Source organism: Colobus angolensis, unplaced genomic scaffold (assembly GCF_000951035.1).
Source record: "Colobus angolensis palliatus isolate OR3802 unplaced genomic scaffold, Cang.pa_1.0 Scaffold164, whole genome shotgun sequence".
In the NCBI taxonomy this organism is placed as follows: domain Eukaryota; kingdom Metazoa; phylum Chordata; class Mammalia; order Primates; family Cercopithecidae; genus Colobus; species Colobus angolensis.
The window spans coordinates 2131632-2142564 of NW_012114755.1; the positions used below are offsets into that span (position 1 = coordinate 2131632).

Below are 10933 nucleotides of genomic sequence, written 5' to 3' on the forward strand. Positions count from 1 at the left end.
CCAGCCTGACCAACATGGAGAAACCCCGTCTCTACTAAAAATACAAAATTAGCTGGGCATGGTGGTGCATGCCTGTAATCCCAGCTACTCAGGAGACTGAGGCAGGAGAATAGCTTGAACCCAGGAGGTGGAGGCTGCGGTGAGCCGAGATCATGCCATTGCACTCCAGCCTAGGCAACAAGAGTGAAACTCCATTTCCAAAAAAAAAAAAAAAACCAAAAAATATAAAGGCAGACAAATAGTAATGGCCACATTTACTGAGCATTTACTATATGCCAGGCACTATGCCAAGAGTTTTACTTACTGTAATTCATTTAAGCCTTGCAACTCTGAGGTGGGCTCTAGTATTGGCCCATTTTACAGATGAAAAAGATAATATACATTCTGACCTTCTGATCAGCAGGAAATAACTAGCGTGTATTTACATTGAGTTGATACAATTCCAAAACAAAGGAAAAGTAGAATGCAGAAAAAAAAAGGTGGGGGGAGCACCTGAGGAAGACCCCAGCATAAGAATCAATGACATAACTCAATGACTGCAGGACAGGCATAGTGCCAATGAGCAGGATTTTATGGTATTCAGATAACCTTTCTTCCCTCATGTTACCTCCCTACTCTGTATTAGAAACTGAAATGCTACTAAGCAGTAGTTCATTTAAATTCACAAGCTCCTCTGTTAATATGCAACTACCCTTGAAAACACTGGGGTGGGTTAAGAATTGACCTTTATCTCTCAGAATGAATCACCTTCATCAGTTTCCTTCCTTCTTCCTCTCCCTTCCTCCTTTCCCTAATACCCTTCCCTTTCCTTTCTTTTCAACATCTAACCAAGATAAATTCAGAATACAACTTAAGGGAACAGGTCTGAGTAAAATTCTCTACACAGCCAGGAAACAGGCTGAAAGCTTGGCAGGGAGAAGCAAGGAAAGAAAAGAAAAATCAACTCTATGCCTGTTCTGCCTACCTCACTCTGCAATCTCTGCATGGATCCCATGGCTAGCTGCATTCATCTCCATCCATTCTCCTATGCATAAAAACAAAATGAATTCCTACATATTTCCTGAGTGCCTATTATTGCAAAAGGAGGTATCATGGTGGGACATACATAGACGCAGAACAAAACATGAGTGCATCTCTAGCAACAAGTCATCACTGGGAGTGGGGAGTGGGAAATTAAGGGGGTTTGTGATAATCCAGGAGCTCACAAAGCAGCACCTACTTTGAAAGAAGTCCCCCCAAATGCAGCTTCCTAGTGTCTTTTGGGCAGTGTATTCTCATTGTACAATGCTGAACTCTTTTTAGGAGATCGAAGTTACGCTGCTGTCTCCCTATTTGGTTTCCAAATCTTTCTCAGCCCCTCTTTCAGTGTATCTTTAATGCCCCAGTAAGCCACTTATTCCTAAGCCCTTCAGTCAATAATCAAACTAACTCAACTATTCAACAAATACCAAAAATTTTCTTTAAGCACATAACTGTATATTGGCGATTATGGATGTTATTCTTCCTGGGATTATTTGCATTTCAAAAGAACGTGAACTTTTTTTTTTTTTTTTTTGAGACTGAGTCTCACTCTGTCACCCAGGCTGGAGTGCAGTGGCATGATCTCAGCTCACTGCAACCTCTGCCTCCCGAGTTCAAGAGATTCCCCTGCCTCAGCCTTCTGAGTAGTTGGGATTACAGGCCGTGCCATCAGGCCTAATTTTTGTATTTTTAGTAGAGATGGGATTTCACCATGTTGGCTGGGCTGGTCTCGAACTCCTGACCTCAAGTGATCTGCCCACCTAGGCCTCCCAAAGTGCTGGGATTACAGGCATAAGCCACCACACCCGGCAAGAACAGTGAATTTCTAATAGTGAAATTTCAGGCACCACTTCAGAGAAATATTTGGAAACAAAGATTCTTAAAATCATATATATATAAGCAATCTCTTGTGATTCTTATCTGAGAAGTTAGTCCTTGTTGAACACAGGAGAAGTAGGTCTGGAAACATGGGAAGAGTTAAGTATAAGAAAAGTCAGTGATTTGTTTTCCTTTATTTTTGGGCAAACACTTAGCTATTTTAAACTGCTAGGTCACTCTAAAATGTGTTCCTTTCTTTGAGCTTTCATGACCTTTGTGTTGTAAAATTTTCCTATTGGAGTCTGAGTTTCAGGCTAACACTAGCTGTGTGATCTTAGGTAAATCAGACCAGGCTAAGTTTCAGTTTCACCTATGGAATGGAGATAATGCTATATCACATAGAGAGGAAAGGAGGGGAACAAAATATAGACGTAGAAGAAAAAAGTAACTCTCCCCAAGGGCAGGCCTGTGTCTGTCTTGCTTTCCTTTGTGCCCTGGAGCCTACCAGAGTAGTGGGCACATAGTTGACAATAAGTATTTGTTGAATTGAACTGAACTTGTTGACATTAATATAGGCTTTCCTTGACTGGAACAGATCCAGTAAGGTTCTGTATAGGTCATATATCTGTAACAATACTTTAAGAATGTTATGGCATAAACTAATGTAAGTTATTAAATGAACTGCTCTTTTAGAAAACTCACACGTTTTTTCAACTTCCACACTTACCCTGATACATCACAGGAATTGTGCCGGTAAAATTCAGCAGGTCTTTCTGGGAACTATCTTTAAAAACTAGAAGAAAAAAAAAGCCCCAAAATGTGCAATCAGAAAGAGAAACAACTGTAGTAAAGTATGTAAGTGTGCATGTGTGTGCTCATGAATACACACACAAATACACACACAATCTCTAAACATAATCTAGGAATCGGTAAATCTGTCAACAAGAGGAAATGATTAGATGTTGTTTACTTAGAAAGCAGTAATGGTAGCTGAAAGAATACAGGCCTTTGATACTGAAACCCCAAGTTCCAGGGCCACCTTCCCCACTTAGAGGAATGTGACTTTTGGTGACTTTAATCGTTTTTGATCTTCAGTTTCATCATTTATAAAATAAAGATAATAAGACTGCCTTACCAAGTTGTCATAACGATCATATGAGAGAATGTGAAAACTTTTAAGAAGTGTTATAATATTTGGGACCATTATTAAATAATTGTCACATGTCAGTTGCAAAGTGGTTCCACTCCTCTCACCTCGGGGTCAACACCTACCTCCACTACGGCCCCTGTCAGCAGGAAGAAGCCAGAGTGATCGACGGCCTTTTCCCATTTTCATTAGCCACCAAACACCTTAAGATTAAGGTGTTTTAAAAACCCAAAGGGAGGGATTGAAATTGCCTTTGCAAAATTATCACTGAGACAGCAAAAGAGATCTAACCTAACCGACTCCATCTTCCTTCTAAACTTTAAGCTGTCCTTGTTCTTTCCTGGGCATAGGCTGAACTCATTTTGGAAAGAACTTAATTTATAATTTATAGTTTAAAACAAAGACAATAACAGCCCTTTCACAAAACAAACTTCCTTCTTGCCTGGGGACTAGACTGCCCTTGTAGGACTAACAAATTAGCCACAAAATTAAAAATTATGGCTTATGGCGGGGCGCGGTGGCTCACACCTGTAACCCCAGCACTTTGGGAGGCTGAGGCAGGTGGATTACTTGAGGTCAGAAGTTCAAGACCAGCTTGCGCAACACGATGAAACCCCATCTCTACAAAAATACAAAAATTAGCTGGGTGTAGTGGGTCCGAGCTGCTTGGGAGGCTGAGGCAGGAGAACAGCTTGAAGCCAGGAGGCAGAGGTTGCAGTGAGCCAAGATCGCGCCACTGCACTCCAGACTGGGCAACAGAGTGAGACTCTGTCTCAGAAAAATAAATAAAGTAAAATAAAATAAAAATTATGGTTTAGTAATCATGCACTTGGAGGCTTACAAGATTCTGGTCCTCCCTAAACTGCGCCTAAGATCAGTGCTTGAGATATTTTGCAGGCCGTATACTTGATGGATCAGCTGGCACCATCCAGATTGATAAACTGGCTCATCTGATTTTGTGACCCCAACCTGGGAAGTGACTTAGAGCAAGAGGACAACTTCAACTTCCCATGATTTCATCTTCTACCTAACCAATCAGCACTCCAGGCTCACTGGCTTCCCCTACCCACCAAGCTGTCATTAAAAACTGATCTCAGAATGCTCAGGGAGACTGATTTGAGTAACAGTAAAATTCCAGGTCTGGCACAGTGGCTCATGCCTGTAATTCTAGCACTTTGGGAGGCCGAGGTGGGTGGATCACTTGAGGTCAGGAGTTCGAGACCAGACTGGCCAACATGGTGACACCTTGTCTCTACTAAAAATACAAAAATTAGCAGGGCATGGTGGCATGCACCTGTAGTTCCAGCTACTGGAGAGGCTGACACACGAGAATTGCTTGAACCCAGGAGGGGGAGGCTGCAGTGAGCTGAGATTATGCCACTGCACTTCAGCCTGGGCAACAGACAGTGACTACGTCTCAAACAAACAAACAAACAAACAAACCTCCAGTCTTCCGCAAAAAAAAAACAAAACATTATCACATGTAACAAAATCATTTATAGTCACTTTTAGAATCAGAAGAAAAACTGCCAGCATTGCTTTCTAAAGCAACCTGTTAGATCAATAATTACCTTCTTTGGTTTCTCTAATTCCATTATTCTCAACCTTTTTTCAACATTCATATCTCGGCCGGGCACGGTGGCTCAAGCCTGTAGTCCCAGCACTTTGGGAGGCCGAGGCGGGTGGATCACGAGGTCAGGAGATCAAGACCATCCTGGCTAACGTGGTGAAACCCCGTCTCTACTAAAAATACAAAAAACTGGCCAGGCATAGTGGCGGGCGCCTGTAGTCCCAGCTACTCGGAGGCTGAGGTGGGAGAATGGCGTGAACCCGGGAGACGGAGCTTGCAGTGAGCCGAGATCGCACCACTGCACTCCAGCCTGGGCGACACAGCGAGACTCCGTCTCAAAAAAAAAAAAAAAAATTCATATCTCTGAAATTTCAACTTTCCCATCAATAACTGGGACACACTGATAGAGAATCAATGCCCTAATCTCAGGATTGAGTACAGAAAACACTATCTCTGGTCTCAAACAATCAAACTATCTTGGAGTGCAGTCCTTTTAGTACTTCAGTAGCTATATTATTTGAGCAGACCAAGAACAAATTTTAAATAGATTTCATAACCTATTAGAAAGCAGCAAGAGGAAACCAGGCTGTGTTAGTCTATTCATGTTCCGGTAACAAAATACCATTGACTGGGTGGCTTATAAACAGCAAAATTTATTTCTCACAGTCTAGAGGCTGGAAAGTTTGAGGCCAAGGTGCTATCAGATTTGGTGTCTGGTGAGGGCCTGCTTATTGGTATATATGCAGCTGTCTTTTTGTTGTGTCCTAACATGGTGGGAAGGGCGAGGTGGAAGAAGCAAGGGGTCTCTCTCAGGGCTTTTTTTTTTTTTTTAATTGAGTCTCGCTGTGTTGCCCAGGCAGGCTGGAGTGCAGTGGCACAATCTCAGCTCACTGCAACCTCCACCTCCCAGGTTCAAGCAATTCTCCTGCGTCAGCCTCCCTAGTAGTTGGGATTACAGGCACCCACTACCATGCCCAGCTAATTTTCTTGTATTTTTAGTAGAGATGGGGTTTCACCATGTTGGCCAGTCTGGTCTCGAACTCCTGACCTCAATTGAAACACCCACCTCGGCCTCCCAAAGTGCTGGGATTACAGGTGTGAGTCACTGCTCCCAGCCATGGGCTCTTTTATGAAGACACCAATCTCATTCATGAGGGCCCAAAGGCCCCCCTCCTAATACCATCACCTTGTGGGTTAGGATTTCAGCATATGAACTTGCGGGGACACAAACATTCAGATCATAGCACAGGCTGATACAGAAAACCCAAGGGCCAAGAGTATATGTCAGTATAAGTGTTTACCTTGAATTATATGAAGGAAAGGTAACAATGAATGAAGAGACCACTAGCGAAAACTAAATGGAAACAGGAGTGGAATAGGGTTTGTTACTCAAGGACATAGAACCACCTAGAAATATGGTAGAGAAACTACTAGTATGAATATTCATTGTCTAATCAAAATATTTAAAAAGCCAAAATAGAAGTGACTGTGATGCGTTACTGTCATTGTCTTCAATAAAAAATGTACATTGACAATATTAATCCTATAATTTGAGGGTTTAATGGCATTAGAGCTTTCTCTAGACAGGGAAATGAGAATCAGAAGTAATCAACACAATAAAGCATCAAACTATATGGTGAAGAAAGACATTGTATAAGAGTAAGCAAAAATTCTAAATAGATTTGATAACCTGTTAGAAAGGGGAAAGAAGGCGAGGTGCAGTGGCTCACGCCTGTATTCTCAACACTTTGGGAGGCCGAGGCGGGCGGATCACTTGAGGTCAGGAGTTGGAGACGAGCCTGGCCAACATGGTGAAACCCTGTCTCTACTAAAAATACAAAAAATTAGCTGGGCTTGGTGGTGCAAGCTTATAATCCCAGCTACTCAGGAGGCTGAGACAGGAGAACTACTTGAACCCGGGAGGTGGAGGTTGCAGTGAGCCGAGATGGCACCACTGTACTCCAGCCTGGGCAACAGGAGCAAAACTCCGTCTCAAAAAAAAAAAAAAAAAATAGAGGAAAGAGACAACAGAGTGCAAGACGACATGAGTACAAACCCCAACTCCATCCCTTACTAGCTGTGTAATCTTGAGCAAGCTATTTAAACTCCTGGAATCTCAGTTTACCTGCAAAATAAAGACAATAATACCAGACAGCTTTGGTTGTAAAAAAAATATTTAAGATAATATAGACAGGCCAGGCGCAGTGACTCACACCTGCAATCCCAGCACTTTGGGTGGTTGAGGCAGGTGAATCACTTGAAGTCAGGAGTTCAAGACCAATCTGGCCAACATGGTGAAACCCCCGTCTCTACTGAAAATACAAAAATTAACCAGGCATCACGGTGGGCGCCTATAATCCCAGCTACTTGTGAGGAAAAGAAAGAGAGTTCAGACTGGTATTGTATCTATATAGAAAGAAGTAGACACAAGAGACTCCATTTTGTTCTGTATTTGAGATGCTGTTAATCTGTGATCCCACCCCCAACCTTGTCCTTGCAAGAGACATGTGCTGTGGTGACTCAAGGTTTAACGGATTCTGGGCTGTGCAGGGTGTGCTTTGTTAAACAAGTGCCTGAAGGCAGTATGCTTGTGAAAAGTCATCACCATTCTCTTAATCTCAAGTACCTAGGGACACGTACACTGCCAAAGTTCGCAGGGATCTCTGCTTAGGAAAGCTAGGTATTGTCTAAGGTTTCTCCCCATGTGATAGTCTGAAATATGGCCTCGTGGCAAGGGAAAGACCTGATCGTCCCCCAGTCTGACACCCGTGAAGGGTCTGTGCTGAGGAGGACTAGTACAAGAGGAAAGAAGGCCTCTTGGCAGTTGAGATAGAGAAAAGCATCTGTCTCCTGCCCGTCCCTGGGTGGGGAACATCTCGGTGTAAAACCGGATTGTATGTTCTGTTTACTGAGAAAGGAGAAAACCGCCTTAGGGCTGACGGTGGGACGCACTGGCAGCAGTGCTACTCTTTATGCACTAAAAAGTTTTATGGAGATGTTTGTATATGCATATCAAGGCACAGCACTTTTCCTTAAGCTTATGTCACACAGATCTTTATTCATATGTCTTACTGCTGACCTTTTCCCTACGATGATCCTATTATCCTGCCACTTTTCTTTATCTAAGATGGTAAAGATAATGATCAATAGATACTGAGGGAACTCTGTATGCTGAGCGCCGGTCCTCTGGGCCCACTTTTTCTTTCTCTATGTTTTGTCTCTGTGTCTCATTTCTTTTCTCAAGTCTCTCGTTCCACCTAATGAGAAACGCCCACAGGTGTGGAGGGGCAGGCCACCCCTTCACTACTCCGAAGGCTGAGATAGCAGAATCACTTGAACCCAAGAGGTGGAGGTTGCAGTGAGCCGAGATTACGCCACTGCACTCCAGCCTGGGTAACAGAGCAAGACTCTGTATCAAAAATAATAATAATAATGATGATGTAGATAAAACATTTGGAAGAATATCTGGCATTCAATAAACAGTAGCTATTATATCCCTCATTCCAGGCACTTATATAGCACCAAATAACTAGGTGCTAATCAAAAGACCAGTCGCTGATGAATCAGAATCTAATAATTTCTTTTTTTTGAGAGAGAGGGTCTCACTTGGTTGCCCATGCTGGAGTGTGGTGGACCAATCTCGGCTCACTGCAACCTCCGTCTCCCAGTTCAAGCAATTCTCCTGCCTCAGCCTCCTGAGTAGCTGGGATTACAGGTACATGCCACCATACCGAGCTATTTTTTTGTATTTTTAGTAGGAACAGGGTTTCATCATGTTGGCCAGGCTGGTCTCAAACTCCTGGCCTCAAGTGATCCACCTGCCTCGGCCTTCCATAGTGCTGGGATTACAGGTGTGAGCCACCTCGCCCAGCCTAGAATCTAATAATTTCTTCCACATATACAATTATGTGCCACATATGTAAGCCTATGCTATTGTGCTAATCAATACTTCAATAGGCCAGGTGCGGTGGCTCACACCTGTAACTCCAGCACTTTGGGAGGCCGAGGCATGCGGATCATGAGGTCAGGAGATCAAGCCCATCCTGGCTAACACGGTGAAACTCTATCTCTACTAAAAACACAAAATATTAGCTGGCTGTGGTGGCATGTGCCTGAAGTCCCAGCTACTCGAGAGGCTGAGGCAGAAGAATCGCTTGAACCCGGGAGGCAGAGGTTGCAGTGAGCCGAGATTGCGCCACTGCACTCCCGCTTAGGCAACAGAGCGAGACTCCATCTCAAAAAAAAAAAAAACAAAAACAAAACACTTCAAAAACTCCTCAAGATGTCTATTATATAAATCTGAATTTATATAATCTGAATTTATTTGAACATTTTCTTAATCTAACTGAAATTTAAAATATACACATGCAGAATAAAGCAGTTTTTGAAAAATGTGAATTTTGACTAATTCTTGGGTCTTGAATTTTAACAAGCATTTGCATTTATTTATTTATTTTGGCATGTTTACTTTATTAATATGATACATAATTTTTAAAACAATTTATATTTTAGGTTTGGGGGTACATGTGAAGGTTTGTTACATAGGTAAACTCATGTTGTGGGGGTTTGTTGTGCAGATTTATTTCATCACCTAAGTATGAGGCCCAGTTTCCAAGTTATCTTTTCTACTCCTTTCTCCCCTCCCATGTTCCATCCTCAAGTAGACCCTAGTCTCTTGTTTCCTTCTTTGTGTTTATGAGTTCTCATCATTTAGCTTCCATTCATTTATTTATTTATTGAGACGGAGTCTCGCTCTGTTGCCAGGCTTGGAGTGCAGTGGCGCGATCTCAGCTCACTGCAATCTCCGCCTCCTGGGTTTAAGCGATTCCCCTGCCTCAGCCTTCCGAGTAGCTGGGACGACAGGTGGACATCACCACACCCGGCTAATTTTTTTGTATTTTAGTAGAGATGGGGTTTCACCATGTTGGTCAGGATGGTCTCGATCTCCTGACCCTGTGATCTACCTGCCTCAGCCTCCCAAAGTGCTGGGATTACAGACTTGAGCCACCGCGCCCTGCCTAGCTCCCACTTACAAGTGAGAACATGCGGTATTTGGTTTTCTGTTCCTGCGCTAGTTCAGCATTTATTTTTAAGTGGAATAAAATGGGGCCGGGCACAGTGGCTCACACCTGTAATCCCAACAATTTGGGAGGCCAAGGCGAGCAGATCACTTGAGGCCAGGATATTGAGACCAGCCTGGCCAACATAGCAAAACCCCAACTTTCCTAAAAATATAAAAATTATCTGGGCGTGGTGGCATGCATCTGTAATTCTAGCTACTCAGGAGGCTGAGGCAGGAGAATTGCTTCAACCCATGAGGCAGAGGTTGCAGTAAGCCGGGATCACACCACTGCACTCCAGCCTGGGCAACAGAATGAGGCTCTATCTCAAAATTAATTAATTAATTAATTTAATTAAAAATTTAAAAATGGGATGGAACAGAAAATGTCAAAGTGGACATAGTATTTAGTTATGTGCATATGGGATCATGATATAAAATATACTTCCAACTGCAGGCTGTAGTCAGAAATTTTTGAAAGCTATAGACCGGGAGGGGTGGCTCACACCTGTAATCCCAACACTTTGGGATGCAGAGGCAGGAGGATAATCCTGAGGTCAGGAGTTTGAGACCAGCCTGGCCAACATGGCGAAACCCCATCTCTACTAAAAACACAAAAATTAGCCAGGAGTGGTGGTGCATGCCTGTAATCCCAGCTACTTGGAAGGCTGAGGCAGGAGAATTGCTCAAACCTAGGAGGCAGAGGTTGCAGTGAGCTGAGATCGTGCCACTGCACTCCAGCCTGGGCAACAGAGCAAGACTCTGTCTCAAAAAAAAAAAAAAAAAAAGAATAAAGTAAAATATTTCTTAGATAACTAAATTCTTACTATTAAGTGAACAGGATAACTAAAACTGTTAATAATTTAGAATCAACCATATATATGATAGGCGGAATAAGGTCCACCAAAGATGTCCATATCCAACCCGTGGAACCTGTGAACATGTCACCTTACTTGGCAAAGGGACTTTTTAGATGTGATTAGTGACTCTGATCACTTGGCTAATCTTAAAAAAATTAAGGAGTCTGAGATGAAGAAATTATCCTGTATTACTGGGGTGGGCTAATCTAATCACATTGGTCCTTAAAAGTAGAGAATCTGGCCGAGTGTGATGGCTCACACCTGTAATCCCAGCACTTTGGGAGGCTGAGGCGCGGATCATGAGGTCAGGAGATTGAGACCATCCTGGCTAACAAGGTGAAACCCCGTCTCTACTAAATATACAAAAATTAGCCGGGCGAGGTGGCGGGCACCTGTAGTCCCAGCTACTCGGGAGGCTGAGGCAGGAGAATGGCGTGAACCCAGGAGGCGGAGCTTGC

The 10933-nt window shown here is 43.2% G+C and overlaps 1 protein-coding gene across 2 annotated transcripts in view; it reads right to left on the reverse strand.

Annotated features, from left to right (window-relative positions):
* Positions 1-10933, reverse strand: part of UEVLD (UEV and lactate/malate dehyrogenase domains) — a 72944-nt gene that overhangs the window by 50644 nt on the left and 11367 nt on the right. Inside the window, exon 2 of one of the 2 annotated variants that reach the window (XM_011937469.1) lies at positions 2567-2632. The exons of the other annotated variant lie outside the window; for it this stretch is intronic. The gene's annotated coding sequence lies outside the window, so the exon portion shown is untranslated. The remainder of the gene's footprint in view (positions 1-2566; positions 2633-10933) is intronic. 2 annotated transcript variants of the gene reach the window in all.